This window comes from Perca flavescens, chromosome 20 (genome assembly GCF_004354835.1).
Source record: "Perca flavescens isolate YP-PL-M2 chromosome 20, PFLA_1.0, whole genome shotgun sequence".
NCBI lineage: Eukaryota > Metazoa > Chordata > Actinopteri > Perciformes > Percidae > Perca > Perca flavescens.
The window spans coordinates 32,530,327-32,550,802 of record NC_041350.1 but is presented as its reverse complement, the minus strand read 5'-3'; the positions used below and the strand labels follow the sequence as shown (position 1 = coordinate 32,550,802).

The 20,476-nt window shown below is 42.8% G+C and overlaps 1 protein-coding gene across 1 annotated transcript in view; it reads left to right on the top strand.

Annotated features, from left to right (window-relative positions):
* Positions 1 to 20,464: 20,464 nt before the first annotated feature.
* Positions 20,465 to 20,476, top strand: part of nrxn3a (neurexin 3a) — a 232,902-nt gene continuing 232,890 nt past the window's right edge. Inside the window, exon 1 of the mRNA XM_028565234.1 lies at positions 20,465 to 20,476. This exon is cut by the window's right edge and continues 170 nt beyond it. The gene's annotated coding sequence lies outside the window, so the exon portion shown is untranslated.

Genomic DNA, 20,476 nt, shown 5'->3' with positions numbered 1-20,476 from the left:
TCTTTATCCAGTTTCTCGACATTCACACTCTGAAAGTAGTTAAGTACATAAGAAATTGACAGAGTGGCAGATTGTTTTCAGAACGGCTTTTTGTTCCTACCCTCACCTATTGAGTCATGACCAAAAGAACGAGATCCCGGGTACAAGCTGCCAAAATGGGTTTTCTCAGGAGGGTGGCTGGTGTCTCCCTTAGAGATAGGGTGAGAAGCTCAGTCATCTGTGAGAAACTTGGAGTAGAGCCGCTGCTCCTTTGCTTCAAAAGGAGCCAGTTGAGGTGGTTTGGGCATCTGGCATCTGGGCGCCTCCCTGGGGAGGTGTTCCAGGCATGGCCAGCTAAGAGAAGGCCTCGGGGAAAACCCAGGACTTATATCTCCACCCTGTCCTGGAAACTGCTGATCCTAATCTTAACTAGTCCTTTTGGTGCCTAATCTTAACTTTTGTTTTGGCAAAATGCTCATATTTTGTGGACTAAATTTAACCATAATCTCCGCCAAAACTCTGCTCTGTACCCGGCTCAAAGTCACCCATTTTCACTAAACACATTTCTAACTGCCGCTGATACAACCGAGCTGTGATGGAGGTCCGTAGTTGGCTTAAACAACTAGCAACTGCCACTCAGCATCATGGAGCTCGTAACCAGCCAGCATCATGTGACCACCCATCTCCTAATTTTGTAGGATATCATACGTTTTGGTGTGCATACATTTTTGTACGATATCATGCAGACCTTTTCATGAGATTCATTGTTTGAGGAAGGTGTGCATTACCATGACATAGTCAGTTTAAGAGTCTACAGCCACACTGGCAACTCTGTGAGACTTTACTTTTGTGTTTTGAGCTTAAAGATAATGCCATGCTGACAATGCTGATGTTTAGCAAGTTTGATATTTACAATGATCTCCATATTAGATTAGCTGTGAGGTTGATTGGAATATCATTAGTTTTGTAGGAATTTGGTCAAAAAGTACCGGACATATTTTGACCTGATGATGGCAGAAAGAGGACAACCTAAGGGATCACATCAGTTATTACAATTCATCCTGAGGGAAACATGAATGTCTGTACCAAATTTATGGAAGTCTATTCAATTTGATGTTGAGATATCAACATTGATATTCAGTTGAACCCAAGTGTGAGACCAACCTACCAATGTTGTGATCCCAAGATTTCCCAAACTAAATGAAAAATTATGATTAAGAAGCTCAGTGAAAGGCCAAGGTAGTACATAAAAGTTTGTCTCAACCTTTGTAGACTGTAAACAGACAAGATGAAAAAAATGTCTTTTAACTTGTATTGCTCCATTTTCTTCTCAAATTCAGCCCAGACCCTGAATATCAGCCTCTCATTTCCAACCTCACATGTTATAATCCCTGCAGCAGCAAATCTTGCAGACACACTCAAGCTGCTGATAATGTGCCTCTCTGTGCAGTTCACCCAGCCAAAGTGCATAATTGCAAAAATATGCAAAAGTAGGTAAATATTCCTCAACCACAAGTTGGCCATCCAAACCGATCTAATGGTATTTTAACAGGATAGTGGCTTTTTTTAAATTTATTTATTTGCAATGCCCCATCAGGTGAATTGAAATTAGTTTCAGTTTTGTTGGCATAAGCCTCTACATGTCAGGGACACATTTCTTACAGCCATGCTGTGAATTTGTAAATGTGGATTTGACCGGGGTTGCACAAGCTACATGCACACCCAAAATATACACCGTTGCTAATTTCTTCCATCCTTTGCCATCATCAACACACAACCTGCTTCCACTGTTTCCCAGAGCAGTAAGGGTTTTCTCAGCACGAAGTGTGTCTGATCTTGATGAGCTTGATAGCAATAGATGTGTAGTATAGTATTGGTGTGTTTGTGTTAGCCAAGGAGGACAATCCGTCTCTATGACACACATCCACCCAGGCATGCCATGGCTATTAAGAGATCTGTCTCTCTCTCTCCTTTTATCAAAAAAAAAGATGAAGAATGAACACTTAGACAAAGCCTCTCTTTCTCCCGTTTCCTGTGGAGGTGGTCTCAAGGAGGATGAAAGGTCACACACTTGCATGTTAAAGTCAAGGCAATCTGATTTTTTTCTTAAAATCAGATCTTTTAGACAGACCGTCTGCACTGTTATTTGCATTTTGTTAGCCCTGTATCTTAACTTACGGGGGAGTTCCTCTGGTGGCCGGGCAGTACGGCGAAGGCGGAGCCCCTCTGGAGGCCAGGCAGGATGGTGAAGGCGAAGACCCACTGGAGGCCGTGCAGGACGGCGAAGGGTGACACTGGAAGCTGAACAGGCGAAGATCAGCTGGAGCCATGCAACATCTTTCACCAGGCTGGGCTGCAGAGCCTCAGGGTTGCTGGGCATTGTGGGCTCGAGGTTGGTGGGCAACAGTGCAGGCTCTTGAGTGCTGCTCGTCTGAGATGCTAGAAGTCTCTGAGTTGCCGGACACCGGAAAAGTCATTGGACATCACAATGATCACAAGGTAACGAGGGTGAAACGGGACAGGTGACATGAAGGCTCAGGAACAGGAGAAACACATCAGGCCGGGGCAGACAATCACAAAGGCTGGAAAACACAAGGCAGAAAGTAAGCATGACATGGGAGAAACAGACTACAAAATAAAACAGGAAACTGAATCAAAAAACATACACAAGGATGAAAACAGGGTAAAACGCAACAGAGAACACAAGAGACAGTAAACAACAAGGAAATGGGGAATAAATTAACACAATAAAACATAAAAAACTATAACAGAAAACCACAACCATGACAGTCATGTCCCATGAAAGACAATTCTTGCTGTCCCAAAAAGATGACACAATCACGCATACTGAAACATGCTTCAGTATGTCCCGTTTTTTTTTCACTCTCTCATTGTGCAGGCTTGTCTCTAGTCTCCTCTGCTCATCCAGTTGCAAATCCACATTGGACATACCAAAGGTCTTCAAATGTACCACCGTTGTGAGGTGTCGCTTGGATGCCTGATGTTTGATAGCTGCCTTGGTGAAGCTAATAAGGCTGTTAAAACCTAACCTGACTCCGCCAGATGGATTGCTTCGCGTTTGCTCGGCATATCCATCTGGGAACTTTCCGTTGGAGAACTTTTGGGGAGGGGTGAAAATCCTGGTTAGCTGATTGGATAAATCATCTGTCTATCACCTATGTTTGTGATAAATGGGCCAAATCAACCAATCAGATCCACGAAGCGTATGAAAATACAACCACAAGCCCGCCCCTTCTGCTGCAGGCAAAGCATAGCTCTCGTTAGCTCAGCAAGCAAGCAACATGTCGGTAAAGGATATTTGCCGTTTGTGTAACGAGAATTTAGGAATAACAGACACCATTTCAGGTTCCCGGACCGCTGTCTGAAAATACTGGTTAGCTGATTGGATAAACCATCTGTCTATCACCACCTAACCCGCCTCAAAACCAACGCTGATTGGCCCGGTCGTTTGGCTAACGGCTCCAAATTTTCTCTATCTCAAGATGCCAGACTGATCTGCGAGTGGAAAACTGGAGCTCGCGAGATCAGGACAGTCTCACGAGGCTAGTTAAAACCTGTGGTGTTCCATATTCCCTCACTGGTATTAAAAAGCAAACACAGCCAGCAAAATAGCTAGATCCACTGGGTGCTAGCTGTTATAGCGGTCGTAGTTACCCTCAGTGAAGTGCTGCACAAAACCTTTGCCAGCCTTGGTCAGCCCATCCAGCTTAAGTGTAGGTCTTCATCTTAAAATGATTTATTTTTTCTCTCCAAACAATCGCCTTGAAGTAGCTTGCTGCTGGTGGTCTTGCCATGGGACAACAGTAACAGTACTGATAAACCGTAGAAACACCGCAGCCACATCGCTGTGAAAGCTCCCCGAACGTCATTTATCAGTCTGGTTGTTCACCCTCTCTTCGGCAGTCTCTTCGACTGTATTTTTATGATGGAGCTAACCGGAGCTGACCCCACCTAATTGTTGCTAAATGAGCCTTCAGTTCCAATTCTCCATGCTTGTGTCCATTAACTGTATTTATGGACTTGAGCACTTACAAAAAACACAACATTTTATTAAGTTGGCTGTAAAAGTTTTGAACTACAACTCAGAGTTGTTTGAATGACATAAATATGTTCAGATGAGATCGTAATAAATGCAACACGGGCATGTATAGTACAAAACAGTGTATTTAGGATCCCCAAAACATGGCTTAAAAAACTTCAACGAACAATGCCCAAACAAAATGAAAAATAATTAAGATTTATTTATTCAGGACAATGCACATTAATCAACATTTCTGTAAATGCACCAGTGTTAGCCAGTCGGCTAATTTTCAACTGTAGTCCTAGTTGCATGGTGGGAAGAAACTGGAGCACCTGGAGGACACCCACGCAAGCAAGGGGAGAACATGCAAACTCCACATAGAAAGGCCTGGGACGACCTGGGTTTAAACCCAGAACCTTCTGCTGTGAGACAGAAGTGCTAACCACTGAGCCACCGTGCTGCCACTCTAGATAACTCTAGATTGCTTTTGTCTAGTGTTGAAATTTATAATAACTTTCTGTATGGGTTGTAGTATAGTATTAAGGTTAGGTTGTTAATATATATAATAATTTGGGCTCCGGGTAACATTTGATAAACCAACCAGATTTCATTGACAAAGCACATAATTATCTTTATTATCTTTAAGTTGGATTTGTTTAATATGTAAATTTTTTTTTTTTTTATTATCTGTTAATGTTATGTGGTCATTGCTTTCAATGAATAGTTCATAAACCTTTGTTTGACAATTTTATTACTGAACCCTGGTCAGGGATGATTATGTTGTGAATGGGGTGATGTGGCCATACCCTAACAGACAAAAAAATAATTTTATATTTTTACTGCAATTATTTTAGTTTGTTTACAGTACCATATTGTATTGATTACTGCAGTGTAATTGTACTTTTCTTTGTGATTTTTGTTGTAACAACCTGCAATGATAAAAAATGAACTATGTATTTTTTTCTGAATCCTTTCTATTTTTGCATTGATGGAAATGTACAGTATGTAAATGTTCTGTACTGGAACAAACTTTCAAGCCTATATGAGAAAACAGGTATACAAAGTACTAAAGAGAGCAGTGTTTTGTTTAAAGTACATCAGTGTGTTGATGCTGAATTGAAAGAGTAAATCAAGTGAATTGTGTGCATCATTTTGTTGCAAAAAGGCCATTTAAAAAAAGGATTATTACGTTTTGATTGCAGAGTTTAATCTTCAATTCAATTTCAATTCAATTCAATTTTATTTATAATATCAATTCATAACAAGAGTTATCTCAAGACACTTTACAGATAGAGTAGGTCTAGACCACACTCTATAATTTACAAAGACCCAACAATTCCAGTAATACCCCCAAGAGCAAACATTCAGTGTGACAGTGGCGAGGAAAAATCTTGACACTGAGGTGAGATATTTATCTCCAAGTGTTGTGTCTTATCAAAAGTTTTGATACAATGAGCCACATTCGGCAACAAGTGTGTAAGCAATGGGCAAAAACTGTAAGTAGGCTACCTAAAGTAAAATATTGTTTGTGCAGTAAAATGTTTCACTATTATGTATGGTGTAATATGGTATCCATGACATGTGATGTGAGTGCCACAGTTCTGTAGTCGTTGAGAGCGATGGGTCGTCATTTCTTAGGCAAGCAGGAGGTTTTCTCACACACATTGATTCATGAGAATTATTTACAGATTGCAAATACATCTCTGTGATGAAGAATGGTTGGTCAAAGATTTGTAACACATCCGCTGAACTGTTTATTTCAAATCACAATTGACTAAAAGTACAGGGTGACACTGTTAATTGCACTCACTAGAGTGAGTTAACATTGCTGCGTAATCACTCTGCATTATGGACCAGCTCAATAACTTGACACTGCAGGTCATTGACATGTCAAGCTGTTTCTGTCGATACGTGCTTCACACACACACACGCAGCTGATACCCGTTGTAACAAACACACATACAGTAAATACACTTATACAATACTCCCTGCAGGCAGGCTTGACTTAAAAACTCTCAAAGGGAGAAGACAACACAGTAATGTGATCAATAGCACTTTGGTGACAACCACTCTTCCCCTCTGTGCCCTTAGGATATATACTGTTTGAGGGCAGTAAAAATCCTAATGGATTCATCCTCTCTCTTCTTCTCTCTATATTTCACCTTATCTTTATTACCATTGCTGTCCCTTAGTGAGTGTTCCATTCCCTGCTGTAAAATATATGTCTCTCCAAGGGCAACTATGCAAGGAAGATGTTTCAAGATGATCCTGTTCAGATCACGTTATAATGGAACCCACACAACTTCTAGGCAAGACCCGCCCTTCGATAGCATTCACACGCAACTATTGGCCAGGCCATGCTTACGCAAGGTAACGGAACCCGATTTGTTCAGGTCCTATTGTCTGACCAGTCGGCTATCCTAACCTTAGCTACTCAAGGTCAATGCCTAACCCCAACCAATTCGTAGGGCAGGAATTACCTAGAAGTTGCGTAGGATCCATAATAACGCATCTGAACCACCTCCTTTCAACACAAAAGGGAATCTTTTTTACTCCAGGATACAAGGTACAACTTACTCATACTTTCTTAATTGGTGAAATAACATGACAAAAAAAATATTACATATATATAGAACATATAATCATTAGATGAAAAATATATAGCCTACATAAAAATAAATAAATAAAGAAATAAATACACAAAGAAGAAAGAAACAAATAAACAAATAAATATACCTGGATCGATGGAAGTAGCCTATGTTAGCAAGAGTAGTTAATTATATGCTGTTTCATTCAACCTCAGCCCAGAGACAATGTCCCTCTGTTCAAACTGCTGTCACCTCCTTAGCAGATCTAACAGCTCACATCAGAAATTTCAAATTTGTTTTACAAAATGACTGAACACTGACTTTGCTATAATGTACACTAATTGAACACACAAAAAACGTATCTGACTGTGTTAACACTGTCAGTGGTGGAAGAAGTATTCAGATCCTTTACTTAAAGTGGCTAATTGTAACTTTCAGTTTGTGTTGATTCCAGCTTTGGACAAAAGCCGTACTGATTTCACCACACCTGCTGTCGTAAATATCTTTTCTTTATGGTGCTGTATTGCCCACTGTAGATTACTGAGTTAGTGTTAGGGGAAGGTCATATAGTTGTGATGAATATTTTGCTCAGACAGAAAATCATTTATTTACAATAAGAGAATATGTTACAGATGCATCGTTGCATTTCAAGTGTAGTATATGGTAACTTACTCCGGATTTCCAAAAAAACAACAGTTTGTTTCCATCCAGAGGAGTAGAGGGGAAACAACTCTGTGCTGTGTTTTCAACGCAGCCGTTCCGCAATCAGTGGAAATACACACATTGACTTTAATGGAAACCTAATGACTCCGCTGCCATCCTGGAGCTGTTCCGCAGCCGTTACGCAGCCAGTGGAAATTGGGGGTTAGGCTGAATCCCATTTCTCTGTCTTACCTCTTCACCTTCCCCTACCCCTTCATCTTACCCCTAGCCCTTGTCCCTCAAAACAGAATGGTAATGGCTAGGGGTGAAAACCAGGCACGGCGTTATGGGTGGGCCTGATGGGCCTAGGCCCACCCACTTTTCAACAGGCCCACCCAAAACATTTCCTCAAAAAACATTAATTAATTAATATATTATAATTTGGTGAAGAATTATTAAAAATCGGAAAATAATCTCATAATTTGTGCTAAAATTGTCTAAATGTTTAGTTTTCCAAAACAATTTAAAAAAACTGGTCATGTCTATTTTTATGTTTCTGCACAAGTTCAGCAGACAGTGAGGTTCGGATCGGATGTAGCTTGTCTGTATGCTAGGCTAGCTCCCAGTGATCTGAGAGTGTGAAAATCATTTCCAGTAAAGGACAAGGTTGCAACAGTCGTTGTTTAGGTACCTTAAACGTGCACGAACGGTCTCAGAGTCATCGCTGCAACCAGGAGATGAAGGAGAGCTGAGATCCACAACACCGAGCACATCTTTGTCTCGGACACCGCAGGATGCGCATAGCGCGGCCAGCGCCGGTGCTAATGCCTTTGCCTCTGCCTCGCGAGTGGATGATATAGCCCCTATGGATATAGCCCTGTGGATTGGTCTTCCGTGGATGAGCCCGCAACTCAACCAGTGCTAAAGGTCACTTCTTCTGCTGAGTTTAATTGTGTAGGACCGCCAGAGGATAACAGTAAGGTATGTGGCTAATCTGCCGACTGTATTATGTTGTTATATGAGATATATGGATTAAAATAATCAATTCATAACCCGCTACAGAAGCTGCAGGCGCAGTTCTATTTCTATAACAGCTTGTTACTGTTGTCAAGTTGTTTTTCCCTCATGGTTTTCTTTTGTTATGGCCAATAATGCTTTAGGGCTATTAATGCGATTTATTTATTTTTGTTAAACATGTTTTTAACATGAATCATCATACTAAAGTAAGGAAATAACTTGAGTCTTGTTTTACATGACAGTTGACGTTGTCAATGAACACGTTCTGTGGCCGAGTATTGATTGAAACTGTCAGGCAGTGTTGTTGATCTGTATATTGTTGAAAACTTAAAACATTTGAAAAGAATTGTGAAATATTCGGCCTCATGTTATACGAGCAGAACTAAACTATGTTTGGGGAAATATTAGATTCCTGACCACTTTTACAGTCTATAGGCCTGAGGTTAGGAGAGATGCCCTATAGCACAGCCAGGTATGGTGGTAATGGAGAGTCCAAAGCGCTCTTCGTTTGGTAGGTCCGTCCTTTGCATCGAAACTTTTTACAATGCAACAACATATAAATAGCATCAAGCTATTACAATCTTTATTATGTAAGCACATATAATATATATAATATAACAGTATATTAGCCAGTCATTTTTATTAGGTTAAACAGGGATTTGATAACGTTTTTAATTTAAGGCCCACCCACAATTGGTCTGGCCCATCCAAAACTGGAATCCTGGCACCGTGCCTGGTGAAAACATACCCCTATGAAATGAGACACCACTTGGTTACAGTTACGTCATCATACATCGTCGCTAGCTGGCTTCTGGTGATGACCAGAGGCGACGTATTGATCACAAACTTCCACGATGCCTTGTGCAAGTGTGTGTATGGGTTTTGACAACAGTGTCATATGCATGACTAAAGGATTATTAGGAACACCTGTATCGTTTCTCTAGACAATCTCCTGAACTCCAAACTGAATGTTAGAATGGGAAGAAAGGTGATCTAAGCAACTTTGAGCGTGGCATGGTTGTTTGTGCCAGATGGGCTGGTCTGAGTATTTCACAATCTGCTCAGTTACTGGGATTTTCATGCACAACCATTTCTAGGGTTTACAAAGAATGGTCTGAAAAAGGAAAACCATCCAGTATGCTGCAGTCCTGGGGGACGAAAATGCCTTGTTGATGCCAGAGGTCAGAGGAGAATGGGCTGACTTATTCCAGCTGATAGAAAATCAACTTTGACTCAAATAACCATTCGTTACAACCGAGGTATGCAGCAAAGCATTTGTGAAGCCACAACAAGAACAACCTTGAGGCGGATGGGCTACACCAGCAGAAGACCACACCGGGTACCACTCATCTCCACTAAAAATAGGAAAATGAGGCTACAATTTGCACGAGCTCACCAAAATTGGACAATTGAAGACTCTAAAAATGTTGCCTGGTCTGATGAGTCTTGATTTCTGTTGAGACATTCAGATGGTAGAGTCAGAATTTGGCGTAAACAGAATGAGAAGATGGATCCGTCATGCCTTGTTACCACTGTGCAGGCTGGTGGTGGTGGTGTAATAGGAGGTGGAAACCCGAAACTGCTGCAGAAATACACGGAGCACGTTTTTTTTTTTTTTTTTTTTGGGGAAAATACTTAAAACAAGAATCAATCAATAGAACGATTTTCACAACTAAGAAAATTCACTTCTTTCATTTCACATTTCACTTCTAACAAGTGGCTCAGTTCAGTGTACAAATCCAACCATTACACCCCCACGCCAGTAGGGGGAAGACAGTGCCTCTGCTTTCAGCTAACTGCTTGAAGTCCTGTCGAACACCTTGCGAACAGGGCACACAAAAGGTTTTAAGATCCGTTTGTTTGGTCCCAAATTCAAATTGAAATACTGCCATTGACTAAAAAATATGCTGACTACACTTCACCGACGGTGTTATAACGCAAGGTAGGACAAAGATACCAAGAAAGACATTATCGGCTGTCAACAGTAAAGACTTTCCTCCGCTCAAGACTGCTAGCCCAAATGCTAATGCGGGAAACAAGTTAGCTTTCCACACCTGGCTATGCCGCGAGTGCTGCTAGCCCTATGGATACATCAAAGTTGGCGACAGAGACTGAGCCTTCCCTCGGTAATGTTTTAGCCGCCATAAGGAACCTGGACAACAAGGTGGGAGATTTTGGTAAACAACTTAAAGAAAGCTCCGACATGGCATTATACAGCGAGTCAAGCTGAACTCAGTTGGATTCACTGAATGCACGTCCAAATTGGAGGCTGTAATTCACTATGTGTTAATTACATTACTATTAATACATCCATGGTATTATCTTATGATACATCCGAGGGATGTATGGATGTATACATGTATGCTGTAAGGCCTGTTACATGGATGTAACGTCATTGCCGTTTCCCAAAACTGCCGGGGCTATCGGCTCAAGCTAACTAATTCTGATATCTTATACAGTGAGGAAAATAAGTATTTGAACACCCTGCTGTTTTGCAAGTTCTCCCACTTGGAAATCATGGAGGGGTCTGAAATTGTCATCGTAGGTGCATGTCCACTGTGAGAGACTAATAATCTAAAAAAAAAAAAAATCCAGAAATCACAATGTATGATATTTTAACTATTTATTTGTATGATACAGCTGCAAATAAGTATTTGAACACCTGTCTATCAGCTAGAATTCTGACCCTCAAAGACCTGTTAGTCTGCCTTTAAAATGTCCACCTCCACTCCATTTAATATCCTAAATTAGATGCACCTGTTTGAGGTTGTTAGCTGCATAAAGACACATGTCCACCTAGGGCTGGGCGATAAAACGATAATGATATGTATCGCGATAGACACATAATCAATATCAATAGAAAATGCGGTCGATAAAACGTTCGATAACTTGTTTTTCTTCATCAGAAGAAACCAGAGGTTGTGAATCAAGTTTGGTTGCATGAACAATGGCCCTCACTCTCTGGCAACCAAGCAACGTGGGGAGTGACACTCTAAGAGCCAATCGTGTAACAGTATCATGTTTGGTTGCGCCACATCGCTGTCTCGTGTTCTTCAATAACAGAACCGGCGTGGAGTGGAAAGTGAGTGCCGCAGCGAGCGAGGAAATCGTTGATAAAACAGGAAAAGTCAGTATGGCAGTTTTGGGGATTTTATAAGTCTGACCGTAGTCAGACCAATGTTGTCAGACCAACACTGGTAATACCATAAACTTGTTTTACCACTTTAGCCGCGCTCAAACTTTCGAGCACAGCCGTATTCGCCATCAACGTCCAACAACATCTGCAGCTGCCACACGGCACAAGCAGCAGACCGCCATGGAGAGGTACTCTGCATCAGCGCCTTACTAAACGCTACAAAGAAATAACGAAGGCAGACATGCTGAGCACTGTCCAGAACATAGGCCGTATATAATGGACCAATAGACCCCGTTGCTCTGGACGGAGACCAGTGAAGGCTATTAGAAGCACTTTTCCGGTGATCTCTTGCTTTACTGCGCAGCCTCCAACTGAACGAGACAACGTAAATGTGACGTGAGCAACGTGTCTGAAAGTTGTAAGTCTTCTGGTAGCTGTGACAAGAGTAATTAAACCTAAACAGCTAATGTAAGTCGAAACTACCTGCGAGCTTCTCCTGTACTATACGGTAATTCCTCTACTGTGCGACAGTAACTCACTTGGTTATGACACAATCGTTAGCTTATTTTTACAAAAACGTCTGCTACGGAGCTATAACGTGAGGTACAAGGTAATGGAGCCTTTTATACATTGTCGTGTTTCTTTAGAAATAAACAATGGACAAATAGAGTCTTTAAACGCTTCAGATGTAAAGTTATTCGCAGTCAAGTGACGTAAAAAAAAAATGGCGGTCAGTGGAATGCTAACAAGAGGTGATCGCTTTGTAGCAACAAAATGGCGCCATCGGAGGTTCGCGTTCTGAAGCGAAGCTTACCCCCTTGGTCCAGAAGCCAGGTTACCAACCTAGCACTGAACCTGCAGAAAATAGTTCCTTCTCAGGTTTCTTATATTTAGCTAACACTTTGCACTATTTTATGACACTTTATTAAGCATTTCTTATTTATTCTTTAATTTTGCACCTTAATGTTAAGAGATAATTGTAAAGTGTTCATTGTGATTTTAGACCTGTTTACATTTTAATTATTTGAGTGTTTTCCATGGTTGTGTTGACATTTCTGCTTTTATAACTGAGGGGATTATAATCAGAGCAGGGTTAAGTTTAAAATAAAAATATTTAAATTTAATATATTTTTCTCCTGGTCCTTATTTTAAATAGGTCATAAAAAATATAAATAATTATCGATATCGACCGATATGAAAAACTTATATCGTGATACAGTTTTCAACCATATCGCCCAGCCCTATGTCCACCCCATACAATCGGTAAGAATCCAACTACTAACATGGCCAAGACCAAAGAGCTGTCCAAAGACACTAGAGACAAAATTTTACACCTCCACAAGGCTGGAAAGGGCTACGGGGAAATTGCCAAGCAGCTTGGTGAAAAAAGGTCCACTGTTGGAGCAATCATTAGAAAATGGAAGAAGCTAAACATGACTGTCAATCTCCCTCGGACTGGGGCTCCATGCAAGATCTCACCTCGTGGGGTCTCAATGATCCTAATAAAGGTGAGAAATCAGCACAGAACTACATGGGAGGAGTTGGTCAATGACCTGAAAAGAGCTGGGACCACCGTTTCCAAGGTTACTGTTGGTAATACACTAAGACGTCATGGTTTGAAATCATGCATGGCACGGAAGGTTCCCCTGCTTAAACCGTGTTTGGAGGAAGAAGAATGAAGAGTACCATCCCAAGAACACCATCCCTACTGTGAAGCATGGGGGTGGTAGCATCATGCTTTGGGGGTGTTTTTCTGCACATGGGACAGGGCAACTGCACTGTATTAAGGAGAGGATGACCGGGGCCATGTATTGTGAGATTTTGGGGAACAACCGTCTTCCCTCAGTTAGAGCATTGAAGATGGGTCGAGGCTGGGTCTTCCAACATGACAATGACCCGAAGCACACAGCCAGGATAACCAAGGAGTGGCTCTGTAAGAAGCATATCAAGGTTCTGGCGTGGCCTAGCCAGTCTCCAGACCTAAACCCAATAGAGAATCTTTGGAGGGAGCTCAAACTCTGTGTTTCTCAGCGACAGCCCAGAAACCTGACTGATCTAGAGAAGATCTGTGTGGAGGAGTGGGCCAAAATCCCTCCTGCAGTGTGTGCAAACCTGGTGAAAAACTACAGGAAACGTTTGACCTCTGTACTTGCAAACAAAGGCTACTGTACCAAATATTAACATTGATTTTCTCAGGTGTTCAAATACTTATTTGCAGCTGTATCATACAAATAAATTGTTAAAAAATCATACATTGTGATTTCTGGATTTTTATTTTAGATTATGTCTCTCACAGTGGACATGCACCCACGATGACAATTTCAGACCCCTCCATGATTTCTAAGTGGAAGAACTTGCAAAATAGCAGGGTGTTCAAATACTTAACCTAATACAAATACAAAACCTAACCAAACTTAACCTTCAACGTTCTGGGAACCAAAAATTGTTAGCTTGGTACACGTTGGCTAGGATAATGGGAATGCCAAACAATTTCCCTGAGACTATATAATAACTATATAATAACTTGAGACGGGACAAAAGGGGTACCCTTTTAAACCAAAATTGCCACCCCTCTGGCTCTGGCCCCATAGTTAGAGCAGAATATATGGTCAACCCAGCCTCTTTCTAATTTAGAATGTTCAGCAGCCAAAAGATGTGTCTCCTGTAAGAAAATTATATCTGGGCCTAAGGATTTTAAATGTGTGAAAACACGGGTACGTTTAATTGGGTGGCTCATCCCCTTTATATTCCAGCTGATGAGACGTGTGGCGCAGGGTGCACAGCTACTTTGTAAAGCCATACAGTATTTTAAGTGAATACACTTGGGTGATTTAGTAGTAAAAGGTCCCAGTGGTGAGCAGACAGAAAACATACATTCCAAAAAGCACAGAACGCGCTGTGTGAAGAAAAAAAACAGGTTAATATGTACCCTATACCCCTATGTCGACCTCCCCCTAAACTGGAGATCACATAAACAACCCCTAAAGAGAGGTAATAGAACTTACTGCTAAACTAGTATGCAGTCTGCAGGGAATTGGAAATGATAATGAACAGAGGTACATTTCAAACGTTGAGTTGAGAAAATGTAACAAGAATGACAAGGGAGGTGGGAACTCCACGAGGAGTGGATACGGTACGCCACACACCTACACCCCAGATCCTGGTTTGCCCGCTCGGTCTGTCCGTTAGTCTGAGGGTGGTAACCAGATGACAAGCTGACTGTAGCACCGAGGGCTTGGCAGAAGGACCTCCAGACTTGTGATGTGAACTGGGGTCCCCGGTCGGAGACGATGTCCTGGGGAATCCTGTGGAGGCAGAAGACGTGGTGGACCAGTAGGACATCCCCATGGACATTGCCGACTCACGTCCATGTAAACCGCCCGCCTACTGGTCCACCAGTAGGACATCCCCAGGACATTGTCTCCGACCGGGGACCCCAGCAGCTTGGGCAGAGGGACGAAGTGGACTGATTTGGAGAACTGGTCCACAAGGGTAAGTATGACAGTGTTGCCTTGGGAGTTGGGCAGATCGGTAACAAAGTCGAGGGCGATGTGGGACCAGGGCCGACCAGGGACTGGGAGGGGTCGGAGCAGACCAGCGAGCGGCGGATGGGAAGGCTTGGCGCAGGTGCACACCTCACAAGCTGCCACTAAGTCCCGGCAGTCCTTCTCAGCGGTGGGCCACCAGAACCGTTGGCAGAGCAGGAACAGGGTTCTGGCCGTACCTGGATGACAGCTGAATCTGGAGGCATGCGCCCACTGAAGGACCTGGGAGCGGACACTCGGAGGGATGTTGAGGCAATTGGAGGGGCCGTGGATTGGGCATGGCGGATGACGGATTCCACTTCCCAGACCAGGGATGTGACGAGACAGGAACGGTGAAGGATGAGGTCTGGCTGGTCCACCGGGTCATTGGGTGAATGGAGACGGGACAGGGTGTTGGATTTGGTGTTGCGGGATCCAGGGCGATAGGACGAAGGTGAAATTTAACCGGTTGAAGAACAGGGCCCACCTAGCCTGGTGGGAGTTGAGTCTCTGGGCGGTGTGGATGTAGGAAAGGTTTTAATGATCTGTCCAGACTAGGAAGGGCTGTTGAAAGCCCTCCAACCAGTGTCTCCATTCCTCGAGGGCCAGTTTGACGGCTAGCAGCTCCCTCACGCTGTAATTCTGCTCAGTGGGGGTCAGGTAATGGGAGAAGGTGCAGGGATGAAGTTTTTGGTCAGAAGGGGAGCACTGGGGTGGCCCCAACGCCCACGTCCGAGGCGTCCACCTCCACCACAAACTGAAGGGGAGGTTCAGGGTAAGTGAGAATGGGGGCAGAGGTGAACCGGGACTTGAGAAGAGAAAAGGCTGCAGCGGCTTCCGGAGACCAAACAAAGGGGACAGAAGTGGAAGTGAGACGGGTGAGAGGGGCGGCCAAGGAGCTATAATTATAATAATGATAAACCGGCGGTAAAAATTGGCAAAACCCAAAAAACACTGTAGTTGATTAATGGAGGTGGGAATGGGCCAATCGACCACGACCTTAATTTTCTGCACGGAGCCGCCCACTCGGAGCCACCCACTCTCAATAATAAAAACAAACTGTACAGACGGGACGTGGAACTCACATTTTTAGGCCTTTTGGATGAATACCCTGTTTTCCAGAAGCTGCTGCAGCACTAAACTGGCGTGTTTGGTGTGTCGGACTGTGTCCCAGGAAAATGACGAACAATGTAGACGAACACAAACCGATGCAAGAAGTCACGGAGAACCTCATTAACTAGGGCCTGGAAGATTGCGGGGGCGTTAGTGAGGCCGAAGGGCATGACCAGATATTCGTAGTGGCCCAGCGGAGAGTTAAACGCAGTCTTCCATTCGTCCCCCTCCCGGATCCGCACAAGGTGGTAAGCCCCCGGTAATCGATACATGGGCGAAGGGTATTATCATTTTTGGACACAAAGAAGAAACCCACGCCTAACGGGGTCGAGGAGGGGCGAATGATACCGGCAGCTAGATAATCCTTTATGTATTGCTCCATAGCCTCCATCTCCGGACATGACAGATTAAACAGGCGGCTGGAAGGGAGGGGTGCGTCCGGCAGGAGGGCTATGGAGCAATCGTATGGGCGGTGGGAGGGGGGGACAAAGCCAGGTCTTTGCTAAAAACCAAGGCAAGATCGTGGTACTCAGGGGGAACAAGCGTCAAATCAGGGGGATCTGGGGAAACGAGAGATTGAGAAGACTTACCAGGTTCTCGAGCTGACAAAAGTCAGGAGGAATGACAGGCTATACTCCAATTTCTGATCTTTCCCCGCGCCCAGTCCCCGTTGGGATTGTGGACAATGAGCCAGGGGAGTCCGAGAACAATGGGTGAGCGTCACCTCCTGCCAAGACAGGGAGACCTCCAGCAGGAGGCGAGGGTTGGGAGAGGTTCGGCACACCAGTAGCAGTGGGAGCTCTGGTGAAACACACTCTGAGACAGAGCGGAAGTCGTCAGAGCGGAAGGTTACTGGCTGCCTTCTGAATACCAGGGCACAATGCATGAGAAATCCCTTGCACGTTCCCACCACATCGGAGAATTTGTCAGGCGAAGAAACTGGAGACTCGAGGGGAGCGGGCAGAGCCAAATTAATCGTGGAGGAGTGAGCAGAGGAAGCGGTTACCAGGGGCCCAGCAAGGTTACCAGGGGCCCAGTCACAGGACCTCCTCGGCCAGGGAGAGAAGTGCCTCGGCCATGGAGGAAATAGCTGAGGCATGCTGGCCAATCAACGCTCCCTGGGAGGCCACGGTGAAAAAGAGATCTTGAGGCGGTGAAGCGGAGGGGTTGGGGGGTGGGGCTGCTGATCCATGTGGCTTGGGGAAGTGAAGGGATTGGGGGGGTGAGCCTGCTGAGTCCATGTGGCTTGATCGTTCTGTTACGCGGGGAACAGAACATACTGGAGAATGTGATGGTGGAATGATTACCAGGTGTGCCCGATCAGCTGGCAGAAGCAGGCGGGAGGAGAAAGGGCAGGGCCAACAGAGAAACTAAAAGTGGAAAAAACCCAAATAGAAAATAGTAAACAAAACAGAAAACTCACAGCCAGCCGAACCCCAACCATCACACAGTGAGGAGAGTAATAACAATGAAATCAAAAAATATCACCTTGACAGTGCTCACAGATGACTATTGTGGTTTTGGCAGTCTTTATTATCTAATTAGCTTGTATTAAGAACAAACAGTGGATAAAGAAAACATATATCACCTTGACAGTCCTCACAAACAACTATTGTGGCTTTGGCAGTCGTGCAATCTATCGACAAGGGGCGCTTTCTCCAGGTTATGTAATAAGCCCCGAGTAACTATTAAAAACAGTTAATTAAGGTGTCTATTATATCATTAGTAAATGCAATAATAAGCCATAACCAAACCATAACTAAACAGTTATTCATGCTCTTTGGTAGACTTATTGTAAAGTTGAAAACATTTGCACCTTAACTAACACTTAATCAATGTGTAACAATACTGACTAACCATTACTAAACCATCACTAAACAGTTATTAATGCTCTTTGGTAGACTTATTGTAAAGTAGAGAACATATGCACCTTAACTAACACTTGATTAATGTCTAACAATACTGAATAAGCCTTACTAAACCATCACTTAACAGTTATGAATGCTCTTTGGTAGACTTATTGTAAAGTAGAGAACATATGCACCTTAACTAACACTTAATTTAGTATTCAACAATACTGAATAATCCTTACTAAACCATACTTAAACAGTTATTAATTCTCTTTGGTAAAGTTATTGTAAAAGAAATTGATATATCCCACTTGGTTTGTTAGGTTTCAAGAGAGGAAAACTATCCAAAAGACATGACAGTGAAGATGACAAGAGCGGGAAAATATCCAGTGTAATCTCCATACAGGATTCAAACTGTTATAGCACTGAGTCTTCAGTGGAAAGAAAGATGAGAACTGACTGAGTCAAACTCAGAATCAAATGAAAACCTTGTTTACATTTATGTGTGCATAATAGAAGGTTGTCATGAAGATTTGATTTCACATTGACAATGTTTCACTAATGTTTAAAAGCTATGTTAATGAGTAGTCAAAGAGTACTAATAAACTGTGAATCATTGTTTAGTAATGTTTATTCAGCACTGTTATGCATTTATCAAGTGTAAGTTAAGGTGCATATGTTCTTAACTTTACAATAAGTCTATCAAAGAGCATTCATAAGTGTTTGATTATGGTTTAGTAAGACTTGTTCAGTATTGTTGAATACTTAATTGTTAGTCAAGGAGCATATGTTCTCTACTTTACAATAAGTCTACCAAAGAGCATTAATAACTGTTTAGTTATGGTTTGGTAAGGCTTGTTTACTATTGTTAAATACTTAAGTAAGTGTTAGTCAAGGAGCATATGTTCTCTACCTCTATCAATGAGACTATCAATTTCCCCAATCGTTTGTTTAAATAACTCAACACATTATAATTACACACATTATAAGATTAACTGAAACCTGTGGTAAGAGATTGCTGGTGTAACAAGCTCGCTGACCGCGCTCTCACTCACATACACCGGGCATTTAGCTAGCAGGAAGAGGGGAGTTGCAGGCCCTGGAGCTCTGTCAGAGCAGCGGCGTTTGGTAGTCCATCAGCCCAAAAACGGTGACTTTGCGCGGGTATGGACTGCTGTGGGCTGCCAGCCTAATGGAGCTCAATCGAGCTGACAGCAGCCCGGGGTCTGTGAAGGAAGGCAGGCCAGGCGGCGAGGCAGCTACACAGGCAGCACCGGTGCTGAACTCCGACACACAGTCGGACAAAATTTGCAATTAGCCATCCATTTTCGTAAACGGCCCATATTTGAGCTTTACATAGTTGATTTCTCGCATAAAAAAGTTTCAGAAATGAATTTTGTAATGGAATAGCAGAGATCTGAGATTCAGAAGACTACCTGATCTCAGGTCAGTTGTGTAGCCTATGTAAATGTTGGGGCGTGACTGTTCTCTTAATACACCCATGGGCGTGACAAAGTTACAGGTCTTGGGAGGTTGACGTCTCAAAATATGAGATTTTCATAGTAAAGGGGTGTCAATGGGATTTTGAGCTTCTATGTATGTCCTATTTACCCACCGAACTGTCGTTATTCAACTATGACAGAGTAAAATCGGTTTTGCATTCTATCACCCCTTTAAAATATACACCTTCGTTAACTGTTATTAACAGTTAGTCAAGGCTTGTTACTGCATTGACTAATGGTAAAATAGACACCTTAGTTAACTGATTAAAAGTTAGTCGAGGCTTGTTACTGCATTAGCTAATGGTAAAATAGACACCTTAGTTAACTGTTATAAACAGTTAGTCCAGGCTTGTTACTGCATTAACTAATGGTTAAATAAACAATATTTAACCGTTATTAACAGTTAGTCAAGGCTTATTATTGCATTTACTAATGATATAATAGACACCTTAATTAACTGTTTTTAATAGTAAGTCAGGGCTTATTACTGCATTTACTAATGGTAAAATAGACACCTTAGTTAACTGTGATTAACAGTTAGTTAAGGCATCAACTAATGGTAAATAATGCATCAATTAATACCTTAGTTAACATGAGCATTGTTAATAAATGTTTATTAGACAATTTATTCAACCCTTAATAACGGTTAGTTAATGCTTATTAATGCATTAACTAATGCTAATTAATGTACCCTTATTGTAAAGTGTTACCATTAAAAGCCTAGATTTAAATATTGAAAGTCCTTTATTAATCCCACAGTGGGGAAATTCACAACGTTGCAGCAGCAAGTGATAGCCTAGTGCAAAAAGTACAAAAAAAGTGCACTGAAGCTTACACAGCACCTGTGTGTGTGTGTGTGTGTGTGTGTGTGTGTGTGTGTGTGTGTGTGTGTGTGTGTGTGTGTGTGTGTGTGTGTGTGTGTGTGTGTCGGCCCCGCTTACGAGCCGTACGCCTTTAAATAGAGTGTGCTGAGTAGAGGGCGGACCCGAGTGGCGCGTGCGTGCGCCTCTTCCCTGCAGCCGCTGCAAGTCGCACCGAACTAACCGCGGCTTTTGTGAGTATGATGCACCGTGGTGGACGCAC